Below are 13673 nucleotides of genomic sequence, written 5' to 3' on the forward strand. Positions count from 1 at the left end.
CTGCGCCTTTACCACAGCGGATCCATTCCTACGCAGCTCTCTAGCTTCTCACGTTTGTTCCTTTCGAGCAATGTGAAACAGAGACTGGGCTCGCTGCACGGCCTGCCGTGTCCCCTGACTCCCCTCAGCTGGACTGTGGGCAGTGGGGGGTTGGGGGACTGAGAGCTGAACCTTTTTTTTTTTTTTTTTGCTAACAACCATGTTGTTTTGAAATGTAGGTGAACTGTACTGCTGACCAACATGGATTTGAGCAATAAAAATTCTTTATAAAATCCTTGTGTCTGAAGGATGTATCCACAATACCTCCCTCACTTTCATTCACAATTCCTTACTGTACTCAACTTATATAGTCCAAAGAATGAGTGAATGAAAATGAGTGAATTTGAACACTGAGCATGGAAATTCATTTAGCATGGCACTTAAAGGGGTCATATGATGCAAGCTCTTGGTGCATAAAGAAGATCCACTATATGGGAAGATTTGCATAACGCCACCCAGATGTTCACGAAAAGAAAGAAGGCGTACCTTTTATTCTTGCTGCAGTATTGTTGTTGCCGCCTCCGTCATGTCGTATAGACGCTGTGTGTTTCACTGTGAAAGAGAAATTAAAAGTTAAATGTACATATAAGGAATAGCTCAATGACCAATGTGTAACTTATTAGGTCAATTGGCAACATGATTGTGTATAAAAAGAGCCTCTCAGAGTGGCAGTGTCTCTCAGAAGTCAAGATGGGCAGAGGATCACCAATTCCCCCAATGCTGTGGCGAAAAATAGAGGCGCAATATCAGAAAGTGGTTTCTCAGAGAAAAATTGCAAAGAGTTTGAAGCTATCATCATCTACAGTGCATAATACCATCGAAAGATTCAAAGAATCTGGAACAATCTCTGTGCATAAGGGTCAAGGCCGGGAAACAACACTGGATGCCTGTGATATTCGGGCCCTTAGACAGCACAGCATCACATACAGGAATGCTACTGTAATGGAAATCACAATATGGGCTCAGGAATACTTCCAGAAAACATTGTCGGTGAACACAATCCACAGTGCCATTCGCAGTTGCCGGCTAAAACAGTTAACAAATTGTATTTTCCAACATGACAATGCCAGACCACATACTGCATCAATTACAACATCACAGCTGCGTAGAAGAAGGATCCAGGTACTGAAATGGGCAGCATGCAGTCCAGATCTTTCACCCATAGAAAACATGTGGCACATCATAAAGAGGAAGATGCGACAAAGAACACCTAAGACCAAAACCTAAATCGCAATAATATCACCATAAATATCAGTATTGCAATTTTACTGTTATAATCTAAATTAAAATATTATTCATGAACTATTTACAGTGAAATATTAAAAGTTTTTTGCATAATTTTCATATTACTATTTGGTAGTAATTATTATTTTATTTTGTATCCGTATTAAAATATTATCGAAATTGTGCAGCCCTACAAACAAGCCATCTTTATTCTTTATTTTTTTTATTAGAAATGATCAGAAAAATTGCAATTAGTTTAGAAAATATTCGGACAAAATCTAATGGAACGAGTTTATTATCAGATGATTGATCACACTGTAAACGGCTTTACTCACATGATGTGGGTGTTCGGTGAATAAAAATACGGCATTATGCTCCCAGCATTGCTAATGCCACTGATACATAAACCAGAATTAGCTTTAATTCATCATTTCAACACTATTAAGTTGGATGGGCTTTCAGTGACAAGGCAGGACTTCACATACTGCCCTCTTCCCCATAAAGAAACAAACCCCATAGCGAATATTTACACCTTGATGTTTTAATATTTACAAGTACTCCAAGAAAGTAAAATATGAAACATTTCACTTCAGTGAGGTAGGTCACTTTAAGGCTGAGGTGAAACTTCAACCAAAATCCATGAGATTACAGTTTGTAAATACAGAAGAATGGTATCAAATACCTCAAATGTCTATATTTTGCTGCAAAATTTCACATCATTTAAATCACAAACACCTGTGATGGACAGCTGATGTGCACTAGAATACATGTACAGTACATATAGTAAGAGAAAACTGACCGATTAATATAGTTTCATATTTCTGTGATTTGCACATAAAGGCAGGATTCAGAATTCAAGACCACCAATATTATATTATATAAATACAGAACTTCCCAAAAAGGCAGCATAAGTCATTTTTTTCTCACTTAAATTTCAGTCCATGCCAGTAAAGACATAGCAGCCTTCCAGGTAAAGTCATTTAAAAATTTTGTGAGGCCACAAAAAAGATTTAAGAGCTCTTAAAAGCCACTGTAAATACAAATAGTAGTCACCCACAAACCAGCCAAGGGGGATCGAATCTCTGACCCCACACTGTCTTTTATCTGTTCTTCTTCTCGTCTTGACCGAGTCCATTTGTTTCATGACCATCCAGGTGGAGATGCCGAGTGTATTTACGAATCAGAGCCCCAGGCAGCAGAGCAACACAGGCAATAAGCAGTAGTTTTAACACCACACTCCAGGAGAACAAGTCATCCAGAGAGGAGATTTGAGACAGCATTGATCCCGTCTGGACGCAGATGAAGTTGTATGGCATCAGGCCTGAAAGAAAATACAGATGTTTCAAATAAATGCTAGAAATAATGTTCTGAAATATCCTCTGCTGCCATTTAACTGAGTTTACCAATGAAGACAGCCATGATGAAAAGAGTGACTGGAATATGACTGGAATATTCAGTATCGGGGAGGTCATGTTTAAGAACCAGTTTGGACTCATGGGAAAGAATCTCAGGAACAGCAGAAAAAAGAACAAGCTACTTCTGTTTTCCTCAACCTGGAAAAGAGTAAACATGAACTCGAGTGACGATACTTTCACTTTTGTACTTCTTGACATCTTAGAAGACAAGATAAGTTGATGTACCTTCTTTTGCAGGATGGCGATCTTGTCAGGGAAGAGTCTCACAATGTGCTGCTTGCCAAATGCCTGGGACATGAGGAAACAGAGAGTGGCACCCACTGTGGTGAGTACACAGGCCAGGAGAAGACCATACCATGTCCCGAACAAAGCACCAGCCAAGATGTTCTGGGGGGGGGGGGAAATGTTGAAAGTTTAAAGTATGAACAGGTGCATGCATATTGTACATAACCCTCCTGCTAATATTAAAAACATAAGACTTCTAGTGCAGCTACTAGAGCAAAAAAATAAAATATGAGAAATCATCAACAGTTTCTCCCTGTGTTGGGTCAATTTGACCCACGTTTTTGTTCAAATTTAACTTAATTGACAAAATAAAACATTTTGTAGTGACTGCACACTGAGGTGCAAATGACTACAGCTGAGCAAAGTATAAACAGTATTTAACATTATTTGTTGTAAAGTATTACTACAGTATTTGTACTTGTTTGATTTTATATTGAACAGCCTCTGCTTTTTTATGTTTGGTTCTCAAACCTTTGGTAATGTAAACTGCATTTCTCACACTTCTTTTCAGTTCTGCAACAGAAGAGTTTTTTTGTCTGCTGTTTCCATGTTGTTTGTCAAATATATAAATATATAGAAATGCTTATATACTAACTAAGAAAGAGGAACCCGGTATTGCAAAAGTCTGCTTGTAGAGGTAGGCACTGCAGAAGAGTAACAGCACATATCCTGTGTGCTCTGTCTTATAAAACTGCAACAGCTCTGCCATCTCTTTCAGTTCATCCAGATCTGATGGGAACTTCATCCTGGACCAAAATAAAATCACATGACATGCACACTGGTAAACTTGAGGGACGGTATCTCTGCTGATTATGCATCTGGTTCAAAGACACTATTATGGTAGATGAAGAATTGCTCATTTGCAAGGTTTAAACATACAACTTCGACATTAAACCAACTCATCATCAGACAAAAGAAGAAAATCTTCAGGTTAAAATAAATTAAGAGACTGGGCTTCTCTAATATGAGTGGTAGGCAGGGCATCACAGACGATAGTAGGAGTAGTTTAGGAATAAAAGTCTGCATGAACACTGTAGCAACACAAGATCTGATTTCACTGCCAAAGGACAGATGACAGCTGGAGACAAGGACGAGACAGAGAGCATCCATTTTGGAAATGTTTCACACATATGTTATTTTACACTTTGATACATCCTCAAAATGTTTAGTACAAAATTGAAAAATCAGCTGTGAGAGCTGCAAATAGCAAAAGACAGATGGTAGTCATTACACATATGCAGGAGAAAAGCACACCTGGAGGCTGAAGTCTCCATTTCACTTGGGTTGTCTCCATCATTAGATTTTCTCGTCTCTCCTTCAGGGTCTTGCTCAGGCAGCCGGGGACCAGGGGGGATGTAAAAGGACAGTAAATAAAGGTAAAGAGTAGCCGTCAATATAACAGCAATGAGACCAACTAGCGAACGCATGTCTGAGTTACTAGAGAGCGCAGATACCGCATGACCAAATCACTGCGGATCACTTCCGGGAGAGAAATTACGAATCCTACGCACTGAGCTATAATAGAAAACAATATCCGTGATCCTACGTAAGAGACGGACAAGCTTATAGATGTTAATTAGTCTAGGCTACAGTTCAGAGAAGCTGATTGGTAGGATTGACATGCCTGACCACGTGATCTATTTAATATTCAAAAGCCAGACCCTCGCTTAGCCAGTTTACTGAAAATTATCAGTAAAAAAATTATCATTATTACCAGAGAACAATAAAATATCAGGGAAAGCTGAATATTATATTTAACTATTAATAATATCATGCATTCTCTAAAACCTATACAAAAATACTACAGTATTGCAGTTTTTTGCAATGCATAACATGTTGTAACATGTCTAAAATATACATGATCATATACTCAAAATAGAAAATATTATTTATCCGTCATGTTATTGTGACCTATTCATTTCATGTTTTTAAGTAATTATTACCTTTTTTCACACAAATTACAATGATGAAACTGTCAAATTATAATGCAAGAAAATTATTTATTGGGTAGAACACCTCAAAAAAGTTTAAACATGAACTCAAACATTCTCAGCAACAGAGAGAGAGGTTGTGGGGGGCTCGGTAGGCCTAGTCGGAGTCACAGTTGTAGCAAGTGCAGTCCTTGTGTGCCCAGGCTTTACAGGACCATCACTGGAGCCAGACCTCCCTTGACCTGGAGAAGCTTTCCAAGCACACAGTGCAGAATTAATTTTCATCATTAGATGAGTCCTGAATTTTCTGCTTCTTCAGTCTGGTTTTTTTGTTGTTGCTGAAATCCATTTTTCTTTTAGCTACCGACCTGATTTTCTCGGCCTCCAGTTGTTTTTTCATGGGAGTATCTGTAAGGACAGCGGTTTCCCTTCTTTTCCTGCTCTTTGTCGTCTGCTTTCTTGGGCTAGCTTTTGAGTGTGGACAGATGGACATGGGTGAAAAAATTGTGTCCATAGAAGAGGAAGATGGCTCAGACTCAGTCTTGGACAGCACACATGGTGTGATGGGATGATGCTCTAAGTAGCATGGAGGATGCCACCATTAACACATTGGGTGAAGGAGTTGTAGAGGAAGATGGAAAATCTGGTGTCACTGCTGGCATTGGACGGTCTGTAACTAGGGATGGTCCAGTATCCAACACTGGAAAGTATCTTTGACCTCTGGCTCCTCTTGTGGAATCGGTTCAGGGTCACATGGCAAATGCCATATGATTTGGCCAATCCTGTGACTGACTTTCCCTGTCTGATTTCATCGGAAGCACTTTCCAGCACAGGAAATGGGACACCCCTGTCTGTCTTCCTCTTTCTGATATTTGGCATGCTGTTTATCACACTGACTATCTTTATATAAAAAAGATAATTACCTTTAAATGTGATTTGATGACATTTTACATTTAATTTGCAATGCACATTGCACATTTGTCTTTCACAAGTCCTTGACCACAGTAGAATTGGTAATTTCGCTCTCAGGGGTGGAAGTGCTCTCTCCTGTGGTGACCAGATGTTATTTGAGTAACTTTAGCTTTATTTTGGCAAAGCAATGTTTTATACTCATAGTTGTCATGGAAGACACATAGAACATGCAACGTCCTCACAGGTGCATCTAAAAAACAATTTGAATATCATGGAAAAGGTCTTTATTTTTTGCTATTTAATTAAAAAAAAGCAAACTTTCTTATATTCTTGATTCACTGCACACAAACTGAAATATTTCAAGATATTTTTATTTAATTCTCATGGTTTCGACTTACAGCTTAGGAAAATTTAAAATTAAGTCAAAGGCAAAGTGTCCTTGAAATGCCCTTTTTTTAAAGTTAATGAGGAATAGTGATTTGATCGTGTCCATCTGCTCTTTCTCCTTAGTTCTGCAGTGCGTAATGCCATTGCAAAGAGCATGGAGCGTGCCCTGAGTGTCCCAAAGGTCACGGCCGTGGTCATCTGTGGAGAGAATGGAAGTTTTTGTTAAGGATAGACTGTTAAAAAGCTTTTTTTTTTTAGTCTTTCAGTGAAATGCTTGCTCTTGCTGAGTTATGTAAAGGCTGAAAAACAACTACACAACTTTTAAAATCTAAACAGACTTGAAAACATTAGGCGAAAGAAAAACTGCCAATACTAAACAACTGAGGATCAGACACTGCCAGACTTTAAACTTGTTCAAACTCATCTATTGTGTATTCAAACCTTAAGAAGACCATCTAATATCTGATGATGCTGTGTTCTTCTGCAGGTGCAGACATCAGAGTTTGCTGGACCTTTAAAAGGGCCTATATTGGAACCCTTGTTGGATGCTGCATGATTGTAAAGCGCTTTTTTGTGTAGCCTACAGCAATACACAATTAAAGCGCTCTATAAATGCCTCATTCATTCATTCATTTTAGCAAGTACTACATTTAATCTGAAAATTGACATGATATATGATAAAAAAAAATGAAAGCAATAGAGCGCTTCATAGTGTTTTCAGTAATAAATAACATTTCCCCACTAGGTGTCAGCATTATACATTGTTTCTGAATGATTTGCCTTAGGCTTACAGCAATAGTTTATTTAAAATGAAAATTGTGTCATTATTTACTCACCCTTATGTCATTGCAAACATATGTTCTATATATATATAATGGAAGAACACAAATAGAAAGAAGAATTTTCACAGTGCCATTTTGACAACATTTATATTGATGATTGATTGATTTGTGGGCACATGTGAACATTTTCTTCTGGTAAAATAACAGTATGAAAGATTTGAAGCGCTATGAGGATGAGATAATTTATATTTCTGAGTTAACCAATCCTTTAACTAATAAGTAATCCGATTTCAGTTGTTTTAAGATTGTGATGGGATTTTCCTCACCCGTTTTCATGTTATATTAAGCAGACAAATAATCAATAAAAAAATCACTCAGTTTCTCTACCAACAGCCGCATTATTGTTTGATATTGCAGGCCACCATATGTCTGCCCCCGGGACCAGGAGGCTCAGGTCATAGAACAGAATGCTTGTGAGGTGGCTGTGGAGTTTGCCATGAGAGTTGTAGGTATGTCATGAACTGGCAAAGCGAAATACACTCAACAGTAAAGGGAAGATAAATCATTTGTCACAGCAAATAAAATGGAATTAATGTTTCATATGCCAGTCATTCTTTGCTTTTTAAATATTTTTCAAGAAGTGAGAAGGAACAAACTATTTTAGAATATTAATTGTGACCCCTTATTGGAGAATGATTTGAACAAATGACATTTTTTATGAATGTTTTTTTTTTCTTTTCATAGTAACAGTCAAGTTCTTGAGTATAAAAAATATTATATTCCCTTTTATGATAAGATGGTCTTTATATTACCTCAAACTAGTTCAAAAACATGCAAAATGCTACTGATTTTACTCAGGGACTAGACTATTTATTGTTTATACTGTCGCTTGGAGGGTGTTGAATCGTGCTCGGCCTGAAAAAGTGATTAGAGACTCTCTCTGCAGCTTCTGAAAAAATGAATGCCAATTCTTCACCTTCTGCTTGACCCTCATTTCCTCCAGTAATGAAAAATCATATGAGAGCAATTAAATCATTGAGCGGATTACTGGACTCTGAAATATTTCTGTCAAATTATTCAGCTTTTCTAGGTCTAGAGTAAGTGCAGCTGTTCGTTGTACTCTACACGCCACAAATTCTCTCTTAGACTGAGGGAGGCAGATCCCATGTAATGTGAATGTTGTGAGTGACACTCTTAGGGAAAGATCAGGGTTCATCTAGAGTCAGGATAAGCTGTAGAGGGAGATTAAAGACTGGCCACAACTAATGCTGTCACTGTAATCACATGCTGAGCAAAGATCAACCCCACCAAATCCTCATGACAGTCGTCTAAATGGAACTGTGGAGCTGCTATGGTGGACAACAGCCAAATGTGCCTGATTTACTAATTAATGGTAAATAACTAGTGTAAATGGTTCAAAATAATCAAATCTGTCAGAATGTAAAAGCACACACACACAAACACACACTGAAGACTGGAGTAAAATTAATCTCAGGAATAAATCTAATTTCTTAAAGTATCTATTACAATAGAAACCAGTTGTTTTAATTTGTAATAATAGTTCATAATATTACTTTTTTAGTGTATGTTTCATCAAATAAATCCAGCCTTAACATTTTATGCTTTTGATTCAGTTACATAATTCACAATGCTTCCTGAGTAGTTTATTTACTCATGCAAGAATGTAAATGTCTTTTTACTGATTTCAGATCATTTATTTATTTGCCTCAAATCAATGCTGAAATGTTATTATTCATCTTGTAGCTCTTGAAGAATAAGTTTAAAATCCCTTTTCACGATGATTGAAAAAAAAAATACTTGCAGAACCAAGATTATTTACTAATTTTTATTTTTTATTATTATTTATTTATTTAACAGGGAACCATGTAAGAAGTATTCAGAAGTGGCATATTCATACTTCCTAAACACTTTTTGTAGAGTCTTGCTCTCTGCTCTCATACAGTTGCTACAGAGATTCATCTTGTTTTCTATTGCAGAAACATCAGGATCTTACCCAGCCCTACAGGATTTACAATAAATCACAGCATTAGTGATTCAGGTCCTGCCCACAGCATCACAGATTAACCACAGATACATCTGTAATAGTGCAGTAGTGTGCACAGTGCACAGCACACTAGACATCAAACTGAACACTCCTTATGTGTTACTTTAAACGAATTACTCATAGCCATTTTATAGTACATGGGTGCCAAACGTCAGTCCTGGGGATCCGCATGCCTGCAGAGTTTTGCATCAACCCTAATCAAACACACCTGAACAAGCAAATCAAGGTGAGTTTTTATTAGGGTTGAAGCTAAACTCTGTAGGGCTGCACCTCTCCAGGACCAGAGTTTGACACCCATGGTAATGTACAATGAAAATGCCACTATGATCATTCACAGGTAAACACAAGCTTAGTTAATCAAGTTTAGTGAAATAGCTATATGCAGTATTTGCAGCTCTGAAATTTGAAGAATTCTTAAATCATTCCCTTTTTTACTCATTCCTATCAATATTGATTGCTTAAAACAGGACAGTTCAGAAAGCAGACAGAACTGTCAGGTTCTGGTTTTGCTGGCCCTTTAAGGATCATCGGTGTGACCCAGATTCCAGTGAGAAAGATGAATCTAATGCAGTTAGAAACTATATTGAATCAAGCACCGCCCTGAATAATCCTTTTTGTGAGGCAGGAAATCAAAGTTAGAACTTCTGGTAAATTCAGAAAAATGCAGTTTTGAAGGGCTGTTGTGTGTTTCTGTGTGCGTGTGTGTGTGTGAGAGAGAGTTGGTTTGTTGTCCCAGTGTATATATGAGGAAGTGTAAATGAGTGTATGCCAGACTGAATATGACTCAAGGCAGGTCTAGTGTTTGTGTCTGACACACTGTGCTTTGGTTATACACTTTCAGACTTTCAGAAATTCAATTCAGATTTTAGCAAGTGATATAAATTACCATAAGGATTTTGAAGTATTGGTAGATGAACTTGTTGACAGATTCAGTACTGTATGATTTTTGTGTAACTGTATATAGATCATTACCACTTTCCATTGTTAATCAATTATCTGTAAGTCAAATCGGGGAACAGGCAAAAGGTTCAGGACTGTCCACCCAGCACTGTATCTTTAACAGACAAACCACTGTCTTCCTGAAGAGTGAGCCAGGCCTGGGCTCTTCAGAACTGCTTCTTTGCTCAGTGGACTGCTGGTAAATGGACTTAACCCAGTGGAGCGCAATGGATCAACAGCAAATCCAGAGAGATCCAAAGTGCAGCCGTCACAGGTATCCAAAGAGAACATCTTTATGTGTATGAATGAACAAGACCAGAGTTATTGTTGTCAACTAAAACTATTAAAACATTAAGGTTAATTTAAATAAAGCTGAAAACTTAATCTTGGCAACTGACTGCAATAAGTTGAAACACTGAAATCACTAAATGGACATTAAAACTAAATTAAAACTTTAATATGAACAAATGATAATTCAGTAGTATATTTAAATAATAAGATGACACCTTCGCTAAACATTCACTATAAATTACAATTAAAATGTAAAACTAAAAGCTAATCAAAATCTTAATAAAAACTATGATGGTATATAAAAAAAAATGCTAAAATAACAATGGATGGTATAGAGTGTTAGTTCACAGAAATTTGATAAAATATCATTATTTACTTAACTTAACTTACATTTATTTTAATTTATTTAACCCAAAGTGACTTTAAAGCATACATTTGATTAGTGTGCCACCTGTTAATTGAAATCATTGATGTTGTCATTCTCTCAACAATATTAAAGTTAAATTATTATTATTATGATTTTTTTATTAAAAACCTCATTGTCTTATTCTTGTTGAATATTCTCATCTTGGACTGCTTTATACAGTTATTGACTGTTAGTGTGCTAATGTTGATTTTCAGCAGTGTTGAAAACATCTGTTTGCTTGAAGTTTGAGACAAGCAGAGCTGTTCTCTTATCACAGAGGAAGGATGCTGGCACTGTGCAAACCATCATGCATAGAATTCTGGAAGTTTTGTGCTCTGCTCAGTTTCACCATCTGCCAGTTGACAAGTATAATTGTGACTATGTGGTTTTGAATTGGTGGTTTTGTTTTACTCTGTACTGATCATCAATTTGTCACTCTTTTAGGTCTGGGCACTATGGGAAGGGGCATTGCTGTGTGTCTGGGCAGCACGTGTGGGAATTTCTGTCATTACTATCGAGTCAGAAAATAAACTCTTGGAGACTGGCAGGCTGATGGTGATTGGCATGCTGGAGAGAGGTGTTAAAAGACTGGAAGTGAGTGCCTCTCTCAATTTCCTCAAATTCACCCTCAGCTTACAAAACCTGAAGGATGTGGACCTTGTAATTGAAGTGGTCTTTGAAGAAATGGCACTTAAGAAGCGTGTTTTCCAAGAATTGTCCAAGGTGTGTAGACCAGCCACTCAGCACCAACACGTCTGGTCTGGATGTGGATGCACTGGCTGGTGTGACGGACGGACCACAACTGGTGGTTGGGATGCACTTCTTCTCACCTGCACATGTCATGAAGCTCCTAGAAGTTGTCTGTGGGCCTAGTTCCTCAAGTGAAACTATTGCTACAGCAATAAACCTTGGGAAGAGGATGGGAAAGGTTAGTGTTGCTGTTGGAAACTGCCTTAGCTTTGTCGGAAACCGCATGCTAAAGTCTTACACAGATCAAGCCACCTTCCTTCAACAAGGCTCTGGAGGACTTTGGTTTTGCGATGGGAGTCTTTTGGATGCCTGACATAGCAGGCCTTGATGTTGGTTGGAGAGTTCAGAAAGGAAGCTTGTTTGACCGGGCCTGGTGTTGACCCCAAAATATCCCCCACATAGGTGCCAAGGACGTAACTGTCCCATTCCAGATATGGTCTGTGAACAAGGCAGGTTTGGCCAGAAGACTGGTTGTGGTTGGTACATGTATGACAAACATGGAGGCACAAACACAAAATGTGACCCACTCATCCAGGACCTCCTCGAGACATACAGGAGCAGGTATGGCATTCAACCACACAACATCTCAGATCAGGAAATAATCAAGAGATGCCTTTTCACCCTGGCCAACGAGGGCTTCCATATCCTGGAAGACGGCATAGGTGTCTGACCCAAGGAAATCGATGTCATCTATCTGTTAGGTTATGGGTTTCCAAGGCATCGAGGTGGGCCCATGTTCTACGCCAGCGTGGTGGGCCTGGAAAGAGTGCTGGAGAGGTTGGAGCATTACCACCAAACCCATCTTAATGCACCTCATTTGGATCCCAGTCCATTGTTGAAAAAACTTGTGGATTGTGACAGTCCTCCTGTGCAAAATGGAGAGAGCATATCAAAACGATGCACAGCCATCTCTAAAAGCACCATACACAACACACAAAATCCTTAACCTAAAGACTTAACCCTGTCTCATCGCTCTCATTGTTATGTCTCCCTGAAGAGGTTCTAATGTGCTGTTGTATTTTTAGCATTTTTTAGAAGAAGATGTCTTTAGTTTTGGCAGAGAGCCAAACAAATTACTCTGTTTCATTTTTGCACTATGGTCTCATGGCCCATTGGTGTTTCATTTACCCTGCTTTCAAAATGTATTGGAAAAGTGGCATTTTATCTTTATAGAATTCTTGGAAGAAAGGTTTCTCAGATAGTTGCAACTGGCCATTCAGGTTCACAATGACTTACATTCTGTGTACACTACCATACTTTTGAAAGAAGTTACTTATACTAACCAAAGCTCAATTATTTGATCAGCCGTACAGTAAAACATGAATACTGTTACAATTAAAAATAACGTTCCCATTTATTTATTTATTTATTTATTTATTTATTGTAAGTTATTTCTGTGATGGGATGGCAAAGCTAAATATTTTAGCAGCCACTATCAGTTATCTGTGTCACATGATCCTTTGGAAATCATTCTTAGGCTGATTTGATCAAGAAACATTTCGTATTATCAATGTTGTAAACAGTTTTTTGTGGAAACTGTGATGCATATTTTTTTCAGGATTTTTTGATAAACATAAAGTTCAAAAGAATAGCATTTATTTGAAAAATCTTTTGTATTTACTGTCACTATTTTAATTAATATAACGCGTTCTTGCTAACTTGAGGTCTTATTTTCTTACCAAAATCTTACTGACCCCAAAATATTGAACAGTTGTATATACGATGAATGATGCTTTTTATTATTTATATGGCTGTGCTTTCAGTTTGAGGGAAAACCTTTGAATTAATCTGACTTTGAGGATCTATGTGGAATAAGCTTGTCTGTGAGGTGTAGAGTGTATGATGTGATCTGTGCTTTGCTGCAAGGCATAAGTTCATTGCTATTGCTTCTGTGCTGCTACCCAAATAAGATTGAGGTTGTTTAATTAAACATCGCTAAACCCCTGTGTTCACCCCTTTGAACCAAAAGATGGTGTTGAAAACTATGAAAACCAATTAATTTGTACATATACAGAGAGAGCTCAGAATTTTGCACTCACCAATATACCAAGGCTAAGTCTAATTAATATAATAATAATAATAATAATAATAATAATAATAATAATAATAATAATACATTACATTGGAAAATATTTCTAAAGTATTTTCTTAAACATACACATTACAATAAAATCATGTAAATGAGAAAACCTTTATAATGGCTCTCAGGAGAATACAGCGCCGTCTGCTGGTCACGTGTCGTCTCTG

General features: G+C 37.6%; 2 pseudogenes; one reads left to right on the top strand and one right to left on the bottom strand.

The window, feature by feature from the left end:
• Nucleotides 1-1783: 1783 nt before the first annotated feature.
• On the bottom strand, nucleotides 1784-4509 carry LOC128019653 (transmembrane protein 41A-A-like; annotated as a pseudogene).
• Nucleotides 4510-9209: 4700 nt separating this feature from the next.
• On the top strand, nucleotides 9210-13017 carry LOC128019345 (peroxisomal bifunctional enzyme-like; annotated as a pseudogene).
• Nucleotides 13018-13673: the final 656 nt, after the last annotated feature.

This window comes from Carassius gibelio, chromosome A9, assembly GCF_023724105.1.
Source record: "Carassius gibelio isolate Cgi1373 ecotype wild population from Czech Republic chromosome A9, carGib1.2-hapl.c, whole genome shotgun sequence".
In the NCBI taxonomy this organism is placed as follows: Eukaryota; Metazoa; Chordata; class Actinopteri; order Cypriniformes; family Cyprinidae; genus Carassius; species Carassius gibelio.